Source organism: Mirounga leonina, unplaced genomic scaffold (genome assembly GCF_011800145.1).
Source record: "Mirounga leonina isolate KUSES-001 unplaced genomic scaffold, KU_Mleo_1.0 Mir_174, whole genome shotgun sequence".
Lineage (NCBI taxonomy): Eukaryota > Metazoa > Chordata > Mammalia > Carnivora > Phocidae > Mirounga > Mirounga leonina.
Genome location: NW_023270451.1, coordinates 16,180,705 through 16,194,622, shown reverse-complemented (window position 1 = coordinate 16,194,622; position 13,918 = coordinate 16,180,705). Strand labels below are relative to the sequence as shown.

Here is a 13,918-nt window from a genome sequence, read left to right as displayed (position 1 = left end):
GAAATAATTTACCTCCCTATTTCATAAATAAGAAAACTGAGGGGCGCCTGGGTGGCTCAGTCGTTAAGCGTCTGCCTTCGGCTCAGGTCATGATCCCAGGGTCCTGGGATCGAGCCCCACATCGGGCTCCCTGCTCCGCAGGAAGCCTGCTTCTCCCTCTCCCACTCCCCCTGCTTGTGTTCCTGCTCTCGCTATGTCTCTCTCTGTCAAATAAATAAATAAAATCTTTAAAAAAAAAAAAAAAAGAAAAAAAAAGAAAACTGAGACTCAGAGATGCTAAGGGAAATGTAACCCGTTAGTAGCCATAAAAACTTTAGGTAGAGTCCTACACCCAGAACAACTGGCAGGCTTTTTGGAAGAATTAAACTGGAACCTTACTTCACACTAATACTTATGTAAATTCTAAGTGGGTTAAATCATCAATTATTAGAAATAAAATAAAAGTAGTAGTAGAATATTTGGATGACTGCTTCCTCAATGAATAGGACCTTTATAAAACCAAAACCAAAAGTGAAAACAAAACATATAACTGATTTGTCGACATAAAAATTTTCAATTGTCCCTTTGACAAATAACATTAAACTTGGTTAACAATAAGTGACATGCAAGGGGTAAAGAGTGAAGGGAGAATTATTTGTAGAATATATAGGGTGGCCATAAATATGGAAACATAGATAATATAATTTGATCATTAATTATAATACCTATAAGTCATTTATTATATATTCTCCTGTGTTTCCAGACTTGATGATGACCCTGTATATCAGATAGCTAAGTGGCAAGAAAAAGGCAAACATCCCAATAGAAAACAGCTCGAGTACGCGAAGAAGTAATTCATAAAAAATGCCCACAAATGGCCAATAAACATTTCAAAAGATATATTCAACCTTTCCAGAATCAAAGAATAAAGAAAAGAATATTAAAATAAAAAACTTTTAACTTATCATAGGCAAGGATTTTTAAGGATTTTATTTGTTTATTTGACAGAGAAAGCGAGAGAGCACAAGCACGGTGAGCAGCAGAGGGAGAGGGAGAAACAGACTCCTCCCCACCGAGCAGGGAGCTCAACATGGGACTCAATCCCAGGACCCCAGGAGCATGTCCTGAGCTGAAGGCAGCCACTTAACTGAATGAGCCACCCAGGTGCCCCTCACAGGCAACGATTTTAAAAGATTCATGAAGGTATAAAAACAGACTAATCATGAAAGAGAAGCTGGTATAACCGTTACAGACAGCAGTTTGACAAAATGCATCATAAATAAAGGTTGTATTATCTATCGCCCAAGTGCCCCTCCTAAGAAGAGGTACAGGGGTGCCTGGGTGGCTCAGTTGGTTAAGCAACTGCCTTCGGCTCAGGTCATGATCCTGGAGTCCCGGGATCGAGTCCCGCATCGGGCTCCCTGCTCGGCAGGGAGTCTGCTTCTCCCTCTGACCCTCCCCCCTCTCATGCTCTCTCTATCTCATTCTCTCTCAAATGAATAAATAAAATCTTTAAAAAAAAAAAGAAGAGGTACAAAAAAGGTAAGTGGCCAAGAACACTAATAGATATAAACAAGGGTATTCATATTAGAAAAAATCTAAATATTCACTAAGAGGCAATTAAATAAATTATAGAGCAACTATATATTGGCATACTACATACATTAAAAATGATAATATGGATATACTTAGTAACATGAAAATATTTTTTTTTTAATTTTTTTTATTTATTTGCGAGAGAGAGAATGAGAGACAGAGAGCACGAGAGGGAAGAGGGCAGAGGGAGAAGCAGACCCCCCGCCGAGCAGGGAGCCTGATGTGGGACTCGATCCCGGGACTCCAGGATCATGACCTGAGCCGAAGGCAGTTAAGAGCCACGCAGGTGCCTCTATTTTAGATATATATTTTTTTTTATAATTTTTTTTAAAGATTTTATTTATTTATTTGAGAGAGAATGAGAGAGAGCACATGAGAGGGGGGAGGGTCAGAGGGAGAAGCAGACCCCCCGCTGAGCAGGGAGCCCGATGCGGGACTTGATCCCGGGACTCCAGGATCATGACCTGAGCCGAAGGCAGTCGCTTAACCGACTGAGCCACCCAGGCGCCCAGTAACATGAAAATATTTATAAAATTAGTGGAAAAAAAAACAGGCCGCAGATCAGAACAAATACTATCTCTTTTTTTATGTGTAAAAGGGAACACAATTATTTTTTCTATAGTTGGTAGCAGACCAGAAACAGGGCAGGACATGAGGAGGAAACATGGCCAGAGAAAAACTGCAGGAGACAGAGATGTTCAAGGGACTTCCATTTCTACTTTTGTTAAATATGAAAAATAGCTGTACTCCCATGTTCACTGCAGCATTATTTACAAGAGTCAAGACATGTAAACAACCTAAAGGTCCACTGATGGGTGAATGAAGATGTGGTACATACAATGAAATATTATTTGTCCATAAAATAAAAATGAAATCCTGCCATTTGCAACCACATAGATGGTCCATGAGGGCCTTATGCTAAGAGAAGTAAGTCAGACAGACAAAGACAAAGACTGCATGGTCTCACTTCAATGTGTAATAAAACAAAAACAAAGCAAGTTCTTTTCTTCCCATTTTTATCTTTGCATCTTCTTAAAAATGCATTTAATTTTTTCTTATGCATATGTACACATAAATAATTTTAAGTGCATAGTGTTGATACATCTACATATTTGACCTATTTATTTATTTATATATACACAGTGCCCTACATATGGATAATATAATATTTTATTTTTTAAGATTTTATTTATTTATTTGAGAGAGAGTGAGAGAGAGAGAACACAACCAGGGAGAATAGGAGAGGCAGAGAGAGAAGCAGACTGCCCGCTGAGCAGGGAGTCCTACGTGGGGCTCAATCCCAGGAACCCAGGATCATGACCTGAGCTGAAGGCGACGCTTAACTGACTGAGCCACCCAGGCGCCCCTAAAATTTTACTTTTAAAGAAATCTTTGCAAAAAACTCTGTCAAAAGAAATGACAAGAAAACATTTCTACCTAAATATATTACAAACTAATATATTCTAATAAAAGTGTTAACAACTAAAATATTTAGTAGATTATTGTTTTCATTTGCAAATACATGCAGTTAATGATAAATAACACAAAATCATTAAAAAAGAAAAAAGTTTGGGGCGCCTGGGTGGTTCAGATGGTTAAGTGTCTGCCTTCGGCTCAGGTCATGATCCCAAGGTCCTGGGATCGAGCCCCACATCGGACTCCTGGCTCAGCCGGGAGTCTGCTTCTCCCTCTCCCTCTGCCTCTCCCACTGCTCATGCTCTCTCTCTCTCTCTCTGTATCTCTATGTCTCAAATGAATAAATAAAATCTTTAAAAAAAAAAGAAAAAAGTTCAACTCATGCTTGCATGTTCAATTCTTAGGAAGATATGAGAATTTAAAGGGCACGTGATCTGATGGAACTCTGAGTCTTGTTTTGGAAACAAGAAAATAGAACAGAGCTCAACACAGTGTATGACTGAGAACCATGAAAAATGGAACTGACGGTACGCACAGGGAATCCACAAAAAGAAAAGACTCTGTGAATAAGAATAATCAAGTCAGGTTCATGAAGGTGTAAGACTTCACTCTTAGAAGACAGAACATCAGCAGGTTGGAGAGAGGCAGAGAAGGCATTCCTCAAATGATAAGAATAACAAAAACACAGTCATAGCAGGGAAAAAATGATAAGTGACTGCAGAGGTAATGAGAAGATAAACCTGCCTAGGGCTGAGGGTTCAATGTGAGGGAATAATACCAACAGTCAGCATTTGTGGAGGGTTCACTGTGTGCCAGGCACTGTGTTAGGTACTTTAAATGCATTAGTAGCTCACTGAAATACACAACCCACCACTAAGGCAGGCATCAACATGATCCCGTTAGGTAGACAAGGAAAGAGAAGCCTAGAGAGGTCAACTGACAAGCCTGAAGTTACCCAACTGGTCAAAGAGAGTGGCAAGTTCCAAGTTCCCCAGCTGGTCAATGACAGCACCGATTCATCCCCAGGTAGATCCTGAGTCCCTGCTCTGAACAACCACCACATCCCTCAATTACCAGAAAAGGGTAAAAACAGACTGCTGAGGATTGTACTCTATAACAATATGGCCAATAGAACACAAAAGGACAATTCAAGACGAAAGCCCTACTAAAAATAACCAAACTACAGTAGGTAGAAAGGATTAGCAAGAAGATTCATGATAAAAATGTCTCCATTACATGAATGCAGAATGAATTTCTCCAATTCAGGGTAGATTAGTGGACAATTGCACAAATACATCCATCTGTATACTAATATTAGAACATCCAACAGAGTAGGTAACATGGCAGTTATGAGCATTCTAAAAAAGCCATCATCCTCATAATCACAGATGATACGTAAATGAAATATTCATAACATAAAAGGGAAGAATAACTTCTAAGTTAATTTTAAATCACTTTCTTCAAATAACTCACTAATTGCTTAATAAGAACAAAGTTCCAGTGTAATATCTGAGAGTTGTAAAGGGCAAATAACAGGACTACAGTTTTGACAAACATTTAAAATATCCACTTTTTAATAGATTGCATATTGCTTAGCTTCCCTATTTTAATTTCAAAAAGAAGTACTTCTCTTTGGATTTAATATAAGCCATATTGTAGTGATGAAAAGAATGGTATTTGATTTATATAATGCACATACATTAAGTAGATGAAAAGAAATATCTTTGATGCTAAGAATGAAATTATTTTTCCTGAAATCTACTGTACTTTTAAATAGTATGCATACTGATGGAAAACTCTCCACAATTTTCACCCACCATATCAACATGTGTAGATGGGCATGAATGTATCTGACATCATGTAAATGTTCTACTTTTTGGTATTTTGCCTATACCTTTATTCAGTTTTTTTATTTATTCAAATAGGAAATGAATGTAAATTTCTAAGTGTACTTTTTTAATAATACAGAATGCTATAAACTTTACCAGGAAGAGTAGAACATTCCTTATCCGTATGTTCAAGTATCTGTGCTAATATACATACTTAATAAAATAATGAACTGAATCATTCATTACTTTTCCAGTGATTACTTCCCTGATATCTATGTTTCAGATAAGAAAAGGCAATACCATTTGAAACTAAAGATTGGAAGTATGCAACCAGCATCAAAGCATTCATGAAAAGAAAAAAAAACAGGTAAGCTACTTGAAAAGTGACCACTGTGCAGAGAAGGGTGTTTTATTCACCTTTCTGCTACTGACGGCAACAAATTTATGCTTCTACAACTGTGGTATATATATTCTTTTCCTTAGAAGGCTATGAATATTGTCAAAATTAGATCTGGTATACCCAGGAAGTAAGAAGAAACACCGATGGATGAACAAGGTAATTATGGTCTAAGACACATCAAACACCTTGAGATTAGGTTAGAAGCACATTTTAATGACACTCAAGAACAAGACATTATCTTGTGAATTCATCTATCAAGGCTCCTTTAATTGAGGCAAAAGGTCAACCTGACCAGAACAAGTTTCAAGAAAGATTTGAATTGAAAGATGAATACAAATACTGACTGAGCCATGAATCTTTTTTTTTTCCCCCTAAGATAAGAGATATGCTAAGTCAATAAGAGAAATGAGGACTGAATGCATAGGTAGGCAGAGATAAGCATATTAAATTTCCAATTTCATGTTAAACTCCTTCAGATCAAGCACAGTGCTTGGGGTCTACAACAGAATCATCTATGAATATGTATGTAAAAGACTATTCCACATAATGGTCTTGATAGCTATAAGCAGCTCCAAATTAAACAAAAAACAGTTAAGTCTTCAAGTGTCAGTATTTAATGTTATATCAACTAAATACCATAGCAACATAACCCACTGATTTGAAAATAAAACCAAAGTTTACTTCTTCCTTTTGTTTCCTATAAAATCCTCTAGCTAATATACCATATTTGTAAGAAATCATGTAAAGTTTTGAATCCCAGCCTCTGTAAATAGAAGACTGAATATTTCTCCTTCCTACAGCCGATTGAATAAATAAGCAAAAATTGGGAATAGGCTCCAATTTATGCAAAATGAATGAAAAACAGTGGCTCCCCTAAATAGATACTTTCTTTTTAGACTAGGGAAATGGCTTAGGCACTAGAGCATATAATACAAAATAGATAGGACTCAAAGAAAAGCTCTATCAATTTTAGCAACACAAGCAGAAAATAATTAACAACAAATCTCTATATTTATGTAGCAACAGATGCTATTTATAAATATATTTTAGGAAACCAGAACAGAAACACTATTCTCTTTATTCAAATAAGAAATCTACATTTTTATTTCTTTTAACAGATTTGTTCATAAGAAAAGTAACATCCCAAATGCAGTTTGGCTCTCACACACACACACACACACAAAAGCAACTAAAAATAAGAGGAATGCTGTTCCTCCAAAGGTCAGAGAGCAAAATAGGATGAAAGCCATAATTTGATTATTCACCAGGAGCAATTATCCTTATATAGGAGGATTGATAAAGACAGTCACCTCATATTACACCTTACCTGGGCTAGCTAGGGGGGGAAAGCATGTATAATTGCCCAGAATTTTATAACAAAGAATAAGGGCAAAAAGTACTCACATATACAATAAAAACATAGTTCCAAAAATAATCTTAAATACCACATTCAAATATGGTTGAGTTGTGGGATATATTTACTAAAAAGCATCAAAGACAGATTTAAGATACAGTTAGTATAATGTAGATGAGTAACTATTAAAAGTTTCTAGGTATGTTCTTTAAAATATCTACCAATATAGATATATGATCACTATAATTTTTCATAAGTACACATACACATATACTAATGAAATTTATTTTATTTATTTTAAAGAGAGAGCGTGCGAGTGGGGGGGGAGGGGCAGAGGGAGAGGGAGACTCCCCACTGAGGAGGGAGCCTGACAGAGGGCTCCATCCCAGGACCCAGAGATCATGACCTGAGCCCACGGCAGCTGCTTAACTGACTGAGCCACCTGGGCACTCCATACATATGCTAATGAAATTTTAAACTGGTATTCTATTAGTACCACCTATGTTAGCATAACTCCCTTAATGTCATCACTTACATAAAGATGGCACTCTTACCTTCCTTGCTTCCACCTATCTTGTAGTAAGATAAGTCCCCAGGATTCCCACCCCATGGTGTATACACCCCACACAATCCCTTCCCCCTGGGTGTGGGTGGGACTGTAAATATAATGGGATATCACTCTCATGATTATGCTACCTTGTACGGAAAAAAGGATTTTGCAGATGTAATTAAGGTCCCTTATCAGCTAGGAAAAGGGAGATTCTATGGAGCGAGCGGGTCTGACATAATCAGATGAGCCTTTATTCAGGTCAGAAAGCATCAGCAGAAGCTCTCCTGCAGGCCTAGAAAAAACATGTTAAGAACTGCCCGTGGGAGGGATTATGTAGCCAGTACTTGGGAGTGACCTCTAGGAGTCGAGAGGAGAGCAAACAACAGCTAGCAAGAAAACATGGACCTCAGTCATATCATCACAAGGAATTCTGAATTCTGCCAACAACCTGAATGAGCTTGGAAGAGAATCCTAAACCTCAGATGCAATCAACTTCCCACCCAGCACCCTAGGAGAGGATGCAGCTAATCTGAAAATGGTCCCCTGACCTACAGAAATAATGAGATAATAAATCTGTGTTGTTTTAAGCCACTACATTCAAGGTAACTTGTTAGACACCAATAAAAAACTAACCCTAATCAAAATTCTAACTTTTTCTTCACCACATCATCTGCAACAGATCCGTAATAAGCCAGGATGTCTGTGGAAGCGGTAGAGCCATGTAGAGATACGTGAAAATCTTGAAAAGACCTGTCCAGGGGAAAAGCTGATGAGTTTAGCAACAGATGTGTTGATCTTGCAGTGACTGGAGAACACGTGTCCGTTGGGAGGGATGCAAGAGAAACTGGAGGTGTGGGGAGAAGACTCATGAAAGAGGTCAGGTTTAGGAAGTATCCACAGAAACAGAGTTGAGTTCTGATGGTGTGTGGGAGAATAAAAAGGGCATGGACTCAGGCTTGGATATGCCCACATTCAGAGAAAGAAGTTACAACATTTTTTTAAAGAGAGAAAGAGGAGAGAGTAGGGGGAACAGAGGGAGAGGGAGAGAGGGACTCTCCAGCAGACTCCCCGCTGAGCATGGAGCCCAACTCGGGGCTCGATCTCACAACCCTGAGATCATGACCTAAACTGAAATCAAGAATCAGACACTCAACTGACTCAGACACGCAGGTGCCCTGAGAAAGAGGTTATATTAAACAAACAGAAGGATGAATCAGTATTAAGACAAGAGTTTTGAGGATGAGATAATCAACTTTTTTGAGTACTTACAGAGCAACCAAGGACTAAAAAGGTCATTAAAGTTGAAGGTAAGTATGTAACTGGTAATGTGGGTAAAAGCAGATTCAGTAAAATAACACTGGCAAAAACCAGACAGTAAGAAAGTAAAAAAGTAGTTCATTCTCTTTTCTTTTTTTTAGACAGGTAATAAATACTGGATGATAATCACCAGTGACCATTCTAAAAACAGAAAATACACATACACACAAAGAGCAAAAAAACATTTCAAGTATAATCCTATTATCTGTTCACGTTCTTAAATTCTTCATTTGGAAACAAAATCAGGATCAGATTATAGCTACCCTGGGGGAAATCATTCATCTTCTAATTTAGAATTCCTCCTCATAAACTTGATTGTGGCTACCATCCTTTGCAAATCCACAGTCCTGGGAAAAAATTTGGAACTGTCCAATTGGATTAAGAAATGTGTTAACAGAATTACTGGGTAGAAAAACAAAGATGCATCTTTCTGTTTAAGTGATTTTGAAGCTAGCTTAAAAATGGAAGTGCTAGTCTAGGTTTTCATGCAGCGATTTTGTAGTTCACAGTCAATGAATATGTCTGGCAATTATAAGCCAATATTTTCTGAAATTTATACTGTATGTTAAAATTTTTGGCAGAATGAACTAATTTTTTGTAATATTTTATCCTAAGTGAAAATAAGCCAATTGTTCACGGACCTTGTCCCCTTATGGTCTATATTCTGTCCCACATAATGCAATGGAATATACTCATCTCTCCATGAGATGTGGAGAATGCTGTCATACTTCCCAGCGACTGAGCTAGGTCTTCAGGACACACACGAACACACAAAAATATAAGATGTTACCTGATTTCCCAAGACTGAAAATCAAGTAGCTCACAACTCCTGAACAATTCCATGCCAGCTGAGATATATCATAATGTCCAATGGCCACAGGGTGAAAAAAACTGCTAATGCAGTACAATGTTCAGAATTAAGCCATTACTTTTTGTTTTCCAAGCTGTCCAATAGGCATTTAGGACTTCTCTGAATATTGACACAAAGTTTACCACTGAAAGTGTTAAAGAGATGGTATGTATGATTATATCCATCACAGAAAATTAAAGAGATCTAGTTTTACAAAAAATTCCAGAACAGAGTGTGTATGTGGAAGGCATGTGAGTCGGGTAATCATCCAAAAGCTTCTTGTAAAGGGAAAGATGATGGGGAAATATCAAACCATCATTCTTCACTAACCATGACTGAGTTTAAAGGTTAACACCTACAGACATGAAATAAGCTCTTATCAATAGGCAAAAAAAAAAAAAAAAAAAGCTTATAAAAGAAATTGAAGTAGACCTAATGGAAATTAGGCAGCAGGTAGGCAATGGAAATTAGAAAGCAGGTTGAAAAGAACATCAGTACAAGTCCCCTCACCTTTCTCTCTCCTTTCTTTCTTTCAAATATGAATCTATGCTTTAGGTTTTCATTTTTTTCCCCCACATAACACAGTAAAAAAAGGAAATTTGGTAGAACACGTGGGATGGAGCCAATGAATAATGAAAACTACATTCATATAAACTTCAATTTTAGGGGCGCCTGGGTGGCTCAGTTGATTAAGCAACTGCCTTCGGCTCAGGTCATGATCCTGGAGTCCCTGGATTGAATCCCGCATCAGGCTCCCTGCTCGGCGGGGAGTCTGCTTCTCCCTCTGACTCTCCCCCCTCTCATGTGCTCTCTCTCATTCTCTCTCTCTCAAATAAATAAATAAAATCTTTAAAAAAAAAAACTTCAATTTTAAAATACAGTACTATAACATTATAACTACATATTTCCAAATTTTGAAAATATCTCAAATTCACTGTAAGATTATAAAAAATTAATCCACTCTTTGATCCACTAACCCCATTACTTAGTTTGTTTTTTTTTAAATAATGTCAAGAAAGATACATTCTAATAAACAAATATGTATGGTCTTAATAGCAACATTTATAAAGTTCAAGACCAAAATTAACATAAATGTCCAATAAAACGTTAATTCTTTTGCAAGTTATGGAACATCGTCAAATAAATTACATAAATTAGATTTTATGTAGCCAAACTAGATGTGCAATACATGGAGATGTTTATGACAAATGTTAAATGAAATGGATAGAATACAAATGCTAACTAAGTATGATGACAATGCCATAAAATATGCACATCCCCAATGGGAAAGGACAAGAAAGAAATGAAAAGGGAAAAATCAGTTGTTTTCTTTGGATGGTAAGATTCTGTAGAAGGATTTTCTTTTCTTTTTATTTCTGTTATTGTTGCCATAAATTGTGGATATTTTTTATAAAATAACCCTTCAAAATACAGGTGACTAAATCAAGAGGATTTTTCATTTTATCCTAATTTACTTCTCATCCTTTAGGGGGAGAGGAGAGATGAGGAAGAATGGTTATTAAAATCAAAAGAAACTAAGGATGTGCTCAATTTATCCAAAGATTTTTACATCAAAGGAGAGGAAACAGCTATTCTAATGAACTGCTAAATTCATGTTAAGGAAACTTTCTCATAACTTAAGCCTGCAGTGGTTGTGTATATGGCTGATTGTACTGTTAATGTATTGTGGGGTTTTTTGGGTTTTTTTGGTTTTTGTTTGTTTTTTTATATATACACTTTTAAAGATTTTATTTATTTGAGAGAGGGAGCACAAGCAGGGGGAGGGGCAAAAGGAGAAGGAGAAACAGACTTTCCGATGAGCAGGGAGCCAGATGTGGGGCTCGATTCCAGGACCCTAAGATCATGACCTCAGCCGAAGGCAGACGCTTAACCAACCGAGCCACCCAGGTGCCCCCCCCTTTTTTTTTAATTTAATTCAATTAACCAACATAAAGTACATCATTAGTGTCAGATAGTGTTCAATAATTTATCAGTGCTCATCACATCACGTGCCCTCCTTAACGCCCATCACCCAATTACCCCATTCACCCACCCACCTCCCCGTTTTTGTTAATGTGTCACAAGTATAATAAATTACAATAATGTGGTGATAAAATAAATTGCTATATTAAAACTGGGATTGTGAAAAATACTATGTATCTTTATTCCTTTTAGCATCTGTACCCAGCCCTAATTAGAATGCTGCAGAGAAAGTATTATTATTTTTTCCCATCAAAAGAGTTTAAGAATGAAGACATTCACCCTAGAGGATTTCTGAACTTTGGCAGGGGCACCAAACCTTGCAACAATTATAACTCTTGAGTCTTCATTCTTCAGTGATGTTTTCTAGCAATTTCCAAAAGGAAAAAAAAAGGGATGATATGGAGAAATGAGCAGTGCCTTTTGTATTCAAAATACCCATGCAAAAATTATTTCCAAATGTGTCAGAAGCATAAAACATAATGTGCTACTTATTTTTCATCTGTATTCATATTTAATTTTACCAGCCAGTGAGCAACTTAAAAGCCTTCTGCAACAATAAAGATTATATGGTGATTATATTTAAGTATTATCTACTTGACATTCTTATGTGGAAAGACCAAGACCATGTGGAGATCAAACACATCCATATTTTTCCAGGCTTTGTCTGTGCCTTTATAGTTAAAACAGAACAAGCAGTTTAATTCTTAGCTTATAGAGTACAGAGGATGGTATTCTAGTTACTAATTCAGCCCCAGGATTTTCTGACACATGTATACACTAATTCATTGTGCTGGACAGGCCAGCCCAGCAACCTTGCCCTCTTACTCAGGTAAGAATATGCTTCCCCTTCCTTTGGGAAATGGCCCCACCACTGAATGAATCCACCAGTAATCATGGGATAGGCAGCTGATACCATCCCATGATCCAACAATTGGACATATGACCCAAGCAAACCCAATCAAGTTGATTTCCCCTGGAATTCTATACATTTTTAAGTGAGGAAAAAGATGTTTTCTTCCCACTTGTTTTCTGGCAGGAACGTTATAAATCTGGATCTTCCTATAACCATAGTGTCTTCTAAGCATGAACAAAAATTGAATTAAAAGAGAATGAAGCCTACACAGACAGAAGAAGAGCCAAGAAATAAAAATGAAGACACCTGATGTAACTGAGATCCTGGATCAAGCCATGCCTCAGGCCAGTCCACCTCCACTGTTATATACATAATTCATGTAAATAAAAATAAATAAATTCCCTGTTTTGTTTACATTAGCTAGGCTTCACACATTTGTAACCAGGGTCATAAGGAAAAGACAAGTGAAATGAGTATAAGTAAAGGATTGACTCATCGAATCTAGACTAACAATGCTTTAAGACAATGCAACAGGAATTATTTTGCTCCAATAATTGTTTCAGGACTTTGTGTGTGCCTTACGAGACAAAAAAATTCCTTTACACGCTGTCAGAAAATGTTATCTTGAACTCACTCAGTGATTTTTAATATTAAATTAAAATTTTTTTCTTAGAAAAATATTTGGCTAGAGGACAGAGTACTTGAACCAGGAATGCAAAATTTGGTAAACCTTTGAAATCATTCACATAAAAGAACAATAATTTAATGATAAAAATCTTAATAATGAGTGTACTTAGCTTAATTTATCAAGTCTACTTACGGGTATGATAAAAATCAATGACAATTTTCACACAACAGAACATACCATAAAATTACTGGACAATTTTATGTGGAAAGAAAAACAGTATACAACTTTTTCACTGATCCAAATCTTCTCTCCTATTACTTAACCAAAACATTTTTCTCTTGCTTAAATACAAATGAAATATTCTCATTGCACATAAATCATCTTATTAGCTGGCCATAAAGGGATTTCTTGACCAGGATCACACTGTTTTGTATTTCCAGGATCATTAGCACATATTAATCCATCACACTGGAGAATTTTCACTTGCAAGTTACTGAGAGCATTTTTTTTAATTTAAAGATTTTATTTATTTGACAGAGAGAGACACAGTGAAAGAGGGAACACAAGCAGGGGGAGTGGGAGAGGGAGAAGCAGGCTTCCCTCTGAGCAGGAAGTCTGATGGAGGGCTCGATCCTAGGACTTTGGGATCATGACCTGAGCCGAAGGCAGATGCTTATCCCAGGACTCTGGGATCATGACCTGAGCCGAAGGCAGATGCTTAATGACTGAGCCACCCAGGCGCCCCTACTGAGAGCATCTGAATCTCAATGTCATGAAACAGCCAGTATCATTCATTTTGTCCAAGCTACTGAACCCTAAAAATGCAAAAGTCACATTAAAAATATGTAATGGGAGGAAGAAGGAATTCCAAATGAATCAAACGTCCTTTTAGACCAATGTTTTTAGTCGTTTATAACACAAAGACCTCTATGAAAATTTGATGAAAACCATGGCCCTGCTCTCCTAAAAAATTCACGCTATATGTAATTTCAGGGTTTCCTAAAATTCAGGATCCATCCATGAACAGCAGGTTAGGAAACTGTGTTTTGGATCCACCGAAAGGCTACTTAAGGCAAAATGCTATAATCACTTGTCTGAAAGGAGCCAATATATTTTTACATGTTTTATTTCTAGCCAGATCACTAATAAGAAACACAAGGCAA

At 37.0% G+C, this 13,918-nt stretch overlaps 1 protein-coding gene across 11 annotated transcripts in view; it reads right to left on the bottom strand.

Annotated features, from left to right (window-relative positions):
- The window catches only part of ADAM22 (ADAM metallopeptidase domain 22), a 226,598-nt gene that overhangs the window by 133,760 nt on the left and 78,920 nt on the right, over positions 1-13,918 (bottom strand). The window lies entirely within an intron of this gene.